Below are 7,018 nucleotides of genomic sequence, written 5' to 3'. Positions count from 1 at the left end.
CCAAATTCTGTGCCCAAATAGGGTTTCTCCTCAGTGTGGATTACTCTCACATTTTCCACACTACATCTGCCTTTGACTAAGTAGGTGTCCTCCAATGCTGGAACAGACCTTCCTTTGAGTGAAGTTTTTCCTATAATCTGTAACTTTATTTAGTTTCTCCACTGTATGGATTATTGATATCTTAACAGTGTGCTGTTCAGATTGAAGCATTTTCCACATTCTGTTCACAAAGAGGGTTTTTAGTGTAGATTTTTTGAGGGCTTAACATATTTTTCGTAAGAGTGAATCTTTTCTCACACTTTCTACAATGATATGGTTTCTCACCAGTATGGACTCTGATGCTTCACCAGTTCTCCCCTCTCAATAAATCATTTTCCACATTCTGTACAGTTGTGGGGTTTTCACCAGTATGGATTCTCTGACGTACCAAAAGCTTTTTCTTCAGAGTGAAGCTTCTTCTGCATTCTGTACTTGGAAATGGTTTATCACCAGTATGGATTCTCTGGTGTGACAATAGTGTTCTCTTTACACTGAAGCCTTTTCCACACTCTGTACACTGAAAGGGTTTCTCACCAGTATACATTCTCTGATGTATTAACAAATGGGATCTATGAAGATAGCTTTTCCCACATTCTATACATTGATAGGAATTCTCACCAGTATGGCTTCTCTGGTGTGACAATAGTTTTCTCTTTACACTAAAGCCTTTTCCACACTCTGTACACTGAAATGGTTTCTCACCTGCCTGGTTTCTCTGATGCTGCACCAGGTTCCACTTCGCACTGAAACATTTGTCACTTTCAGCACAGTGGTAGGGGTTCTCACTAGTATGGATTCTCTGATGCCGCTTCAAGGTGTACTTCTCACTGAAGCTTTTGTCACAATGAGCACAGTGGTAGGGTTTCTCGCCAGTATGGATTCTCTGATGGTGCACTAGCTTGTACGTCACACTGAAGCTTCTCCCACATTCTGTACACTGAATGAGTTTTTTACCAGTATGGATTCTCTGGTGTGACAACAGTGTGCTCTTTATACGGAAGCGTTCTCCACATTTGGTACATTGATAGGGATTTTCACCAGTATGGATTCTCTGATGCCGCACCAAGGTGTGCTTTACACTGAAGCTTTTGCCACATTCAGCACAGTGGTACGGTTTCTCACCAGTATGGATTCTCTGATGTGCCAAAAGGCTTCCCTTCTGAGTGAACTTTTTCCCACATTTTGTACACTGAATGGGTTTCTCACCTGTATGGATTCTCTGGTGTGATAACAGTGTGCACTTTATACGGAAGCGTTTTCCACATTCTGTACATTGAATGGGTTTCTCACCAGTATGGATTCTCTGATGCTGCACCAAGGTGTGTTTTACACTGAAGCTCTTGCCACATTCAGCACAGTGGTACGGTTTCTCACCAGTATGAATTCTCTGATGAAAAAGCAGTTAACTTGCTTGAGTGAAATTTTTCCCACATTCTGTACTTTGAAAGGGTTTTTCACCAGTATGGATTCTCTGATGCTGCTTCAAGGTGTGCTTCACACTGAAGCTTCTCCCACATTCGGTTCACTGATAGGGTTTCTCACCAGTATGGATTCCCTGATGAACAAGCAGTGCTTTTGCCCAAGTGAAGCTTTTTCCACATTCTGTACATTGAAAGGGTTTCTCACCAGTATGGATTTTCCGATGCTTCACCAGCCTACGTTGCTCACTGAAGCTTTTTCCACATTCAGTGCAGTTGTAGGGGTTCTCACCAGTATGGATTATCTGATGTATGATTAATGCGCTTGTCAGAGTGAAGTGTTCTCCACATTCTGTGCACCAACAGGGTTTCTCACCAGTGAGGATTCTTTGGTGACTTAACATATTTGTCTTACAAGTGAATCCTGTCCTCATTCAGTACATATAGAATCCATATGGTGAGAAACCCTATGATGTAACAGTGTGCTCTTCACAGCAAAGTGTTTCTCACTGATAAGGTTTCTCACCTCAATTAATTCTCTGATGCTTTTTGTCTCAGTGAAACTTATCCAACGTTTCATACACTGGTATGACATATACTCAGAACAAACATTTTGATGCCTGTGTAACAAAGAGCCCATAGTGCAGCTTTCTCACTGTATGTACACTACGATGTCTCCCATAAAAGGCAACCAATGGTAATTCACCCGATTTTGTTGGTGAGTCAAGCTCTTCTAATCCTCTTTACAATGGTATAGTTTCTCCAGAGTATGGATATTCTGATGCTTGTCCTAATCTGATATTACAATGAAAATTATGTCACACTCTGTGCACAACTATGCTTCAGCCTCGTATGGATCATCTGATGCATGTACAGATATGAGCTCTGAGTGAGACTCTTCTCCGAATCCGTACACAAATATGGTTTCTTTCCAGAACAAAACCTCTGAGGAACATATCAATGCAAGCTCTAAGCAAACATTTCTCACTCCGTAGACTGATGAAGATTATTCATGGTATGGAGCTTCAAACTGTCCCTAAAGAGGAGCTCTGTATGAAGGTCTTGCTTAAGCTAGTTCACTGTTTTTCCCCTGAATGTATTGTATAGCGTGGATGTTTTTGCAGACTCTTCACACGGATACAGTTTTTTCTTCTGGTAATGCTGGTCAGGAGTATTTGGGTGCAGGGGGCTTTTAGGTCTGTTCATCAGCTCCTTGATTCTGTGAATGAGAAACAAATGTCTGTGAGTTTGTCACAGTCAGGTGGCTACAAGACAGAAACGTGGGATGAGGAAGGAGCTACTATAAAGAGGGGAGAGACACTGAGGGAGGAAAGCTGCAGAACATATACTGATGTCTGATGTCACAGTTGAAGCCTAAAAGTAAAATACAGTGTCCTTGCCGGTTAGGAGGAAGCTGCTGACAATCATAATTCCTGATCACAACAGCCCAGTTTCGAGGTACAGCCTCTTTAAGTGTGTACTCCATAGAAAATCTCGAGAGTTTTTCCAAGATTAATATCCGTTCTTTTTAAATTGTGGTACAAAGGACAGAGCTATTTTTCATTGCAGAAAGGTGTCTTTATTATTTTTCATAGAACATGGACAGCCGACACATGTTTCGCCCCCTCTTGGCGATTTGCGCCAGGGCTTTCTCAAGGCTGTAGAAGAAGATGAAATAGATTGTTAAGTTGTGCGATGTGATAGCAGTTGACCCCAAGAGGAACAGAGAAATCACCTAAGGTGCAAGAGTGATTGGGATGATTTATGGTATCATAGCATCAAGGCCTTATCTGCGTTTTCTCGTAGTGGTGAATCGTGAGTCAAGTACAGTGATTGTGACTAGAGTTATACTGAGATAGCGCAAGCTAAAAAGTGCAAGAAAACAGTGAAACAGGTGTGTTTTTTAAAAACGGCAAAGTATTTGAGAGTAGTTTCTCGATGTTCAAATTTCTTTTGGCAACCCAAAAAGTGTCCCAAAAGTACCAGGTCAGAGAAAGAGTGGGTAGACAAAAAGGAAAGAAATCACAGCATAATAAACAGTATACAATAGTAATACCTAATTTTACTTTTCTGGCGTAAAATATTTTGGTTTCCAAATAATTTCAATGTCCAAAATAACGTAAATATAATTTTTCAGGAACAGAGATTCTTCTGTCAATTCAAAAAGGGATTATGAATACATTAGTTTTTGTAACCAAGTCCGATGCTTCCGCATAGCATGTAAAATAAACACTTTTAGCAAATAAGGAGTGCAGACAATACTTTCAGTGTTAGAAGCATATATATATAACGTATTTATAAACTTACATAGCACAGTCCTTGTCACGCGCAAATCGGGTCCCCTAACAATTATAATAACAAAATCTAAAGCGAAGTAGTTAACCTAGATAACACGCCCTTCCGGATCACCTTCCGGTTCACACCCATTAACTACCGTGTGACCGCGGGCGTGGGAACGGCTGGGATTCAACCCGAGAACCGCTTTGACGTTTGGAGGACTAGGAGCAGGGACCGAAGAGGGCATTAGCCTAACAAGTAAGCTTTTCGGGAACGCCGACTAATCGGGCGTGTGTAACTTACTCGCATGCCGGCCCTTATTTTCGGGACGGAAAGTTTACCGCAGTGTTCGCGCTGACTTCCGTATTGTAATGCAAAACTATGCATTTTGTCCCCGTTTATTTAAACCTAAATATACCTGCGTGTTCTTTGTCTCTGCCCCGCAATATAGTAAACGCGATGTAATCTACGATTTGCCTACGTAAACCTTGTGGGCATTAACATTTATTTTGACACAATTAATATGGTGTGAAGGGGAACACACTTAAACTCAATGTGCTCTTTCTTAATCTGTACTATTTGGACGCTACGAGCTGTACAGTCGCCTGCACATTATCGGTTCTTTTTACCACCAGTCGCATCTAGCTGTGTAAAACTGTTTTTTTTTTAAAACAGTGTCTGTACTGAAATGTGGTTAAGCTAAAATCATGTGGCCCTTTTTACGCCGATTTGACAAGAAGATGAAATACTTGTATTATCACGTAAATAATGTCCAACTTTGATAAATAACCAAAGACAGGAACTATCTCTCCTTTTAAATGTAACAAATGTGTGCAGTTTTGCTATTTTTAAACTAAGTGTTCTTGTATATAGAAACTAAGCAAACCCTATAAAATATAGGCTACTCTGTATTTGATTATCTCATATGTACGCTTTATTTTAATGTTACCTCCTCTGGCTACTCACAGCTCGAGCTACCCCCTAATACATGTCCCTCATTTGGCAATCCCTGTTATGAAGGCTTAACAGCCAGGTCCAACTTTTATGAGTAGAGGTGCTATCATGCAGGGTTAGACAAATTTTGATACAGTGAATAAAACAGCAATGCCTACAAAATGTAATAACACAATACAAAGTCTGTGAGCAAATGTGAACCATTCTGATCACTTGTTATCATAGATTTATGCTTCTAACACTGAAAGTATTTTCTGCACTCCTTATTTGCTAAAAGTGTTTATTTTACATGCTATGCGGAAGCATCGGACTTGGTTACAAAAACTAATGTATTCATAATCCCTTTTTGAATTGACAGAAGAATCTCTGTTCCTGAAAAATTATATTTACGTTATTTTGGACATTGAAATTATTTGGAAACCAAAATAATTTACGCCAGAAAATTAAAATTAGGTATTACTATTGTATACTGTTTATTATGCTGTGATTTCTTTCCTTTTTGTCTACCCACTCTTTCTCTGACCTGGTACTTTTGGGACACTTTTTGGGTTGCCAAAAGAAATTTGAACATCGAGAAACTACTCTCAAATACTTTGCTGTTTTTAAAAAACACACCTGTTTCACTGTTTTCTTGTACTTTTTAGCTTGCGCTATCTCAGTGTAACTCTAGTCACAATCACTGTACTTGACTCACGATTCACCACTACCAGAAAACGCAGATAAGGCCTTGATGCTATGATACCATAAATCATCCCAATCACTCTTGCACCTTAGGTGATTTCTCTGTTCCTCTTGGGGTCAACTGCTATCACATCGCACAACTTAACAATCTATTTCATCTTCTTCTACAGCCTTGAGAAAGCCCCGGCGCAAATCGCCAAGAGGGGGCGAAACACGTGTCGGCTGTCCATGTTCTATGAAAAATAATAAAGACACCTTTCTGCAATGAAAAATAGCTCTGTCCTTTGTACCACAATTTAAAAAGAACGGATATTAATCTTGGAAAAACTCTCGAGATTTTCTATGGAGTACACACTCACCATTCCTTAAACCTGCTTTTCTACATGAAGCCCAAGAGGTCCAGAGCTTTGAGTGTGTCTCCATTCATCCACAAACACGGCTTATTTAAGCGTTGTTAATGCCTTGGAATTCTAGGACCTTTGCTACCTTATCCACAGCCTCTTTAGGTCGGTGACCTTTGAACACTACTCTTAATTGGTTTTCAGATCAACTCCAGCACCAGTAATCTCTCCTACATTGACAACTGACTGCAAGGACCAGTTAACCCTGTGAAGGGTTCCTCCATCCACTCAGACCCCAAGCAACAGATGACTAGAAGCACAGTTTGAAGGAAGCCAGGCTCTGATTGACTTTATGAACTACCATTCCATAAAGCAATGAATATTTGATAAATTGTCTGAGCACATTAGCAGTGCTTCAAATCCATCAACTGAGCTATCTCATATCACTCCTAAACCACAATATACTAAGGCAAGTCAGTCCTCTCCGACGCCACCAGAGCTGCTATGTGAGAATATTTCAATAAATTCCCAAAACAACATTTCAAAACCCAGACAGACATTTGTCCCCTTGTAATCCCGGATGACTATGCAAGACGAACCTCACCTATGAACATGCTATTAAAATCTGAGCCAATGGCAGAGGTCTAGCTTATGGTCTTGCGCCTGCAGTCTCCCATAAGGACTTCATCCCAGTAAACACTATGAAACACCTGCATCATTTTTATTCCTCAAACAGGAGCTGCTTTTATTATTGCAGAGTTGCTAGCATAGAGACATACGTTTGGGGAAAAAACGTACCACAAAGGGCTGACCATCACAATAATTGGCTTTAAATACTGGAGAAGCTGACCCAACTTCACTGACAGAAATGCTCCTCTTGGCCACTGTCAAATGGTGTTTTTCCTGAATTACCTCAGTGACTCTGGTTCCTGGACGACCACATGAGGCTTCTAAATATAAGAAAATGACCTCAACTTAAAGTTTCCAATACAAAGAGGGCAATAATAACAAACATAAATATAGACCCAGTCAGTTCTATATTGTAGAAGACATGCCCAGCCGGACAGAGGTCTTCAAGTTTTATATTTCAATAAACGTTTTGCGAAACAATAATACACCTTCAACAATTCACTTTCGTGGGGCACAAGCCTGTACCAACCCACGACAATACATAGACACAGACAACATACACAGAAGGGCTTACAAGGCAAAATCAAAAAAGTCTCTGTAAAGTTTCAAAATTAAACAGAGAGATTCCAGTAGGTACCATTACATACTTTCATGTAGTAAATCATTGTACTGGTATAT

At 40.1% G+C, this 7,018-nt stretch overlaps 1 pseudogene; it reads right to left on the bottom strand.

The window, feature by feature from the left end:
* Nucleotides 1–343: 343 nt before the first annotated feature.
* LOC147737656 (uncharacterized) lies at nucleotides 344–1,861 on the bottom strand (annotated as a pseudogene).
* Nucleotides 1,862–7,018: the final 5,157 nt, after the last annotated feature.

Source organism: Lissotriton vulgaris, chromosome 1_1 (genome assembly GCF_964263255.1).
Source record: "Lissotriton vulgaris chromosome 1_1, aLisVul1.2, whole genome shotgun sequence".
In the NCBI taxonomy this organism is placed as follows: Eukaryota; Metazoa; Chordata; class Amphibia; order Caudata; family Salamandridae; genus Lissotriton; species Lissotriton vulgaris.
Note: the sequence above shows the minus strand (reverse complement) of the source record. Positions and strands in the feature narration are given on the sequence as shown.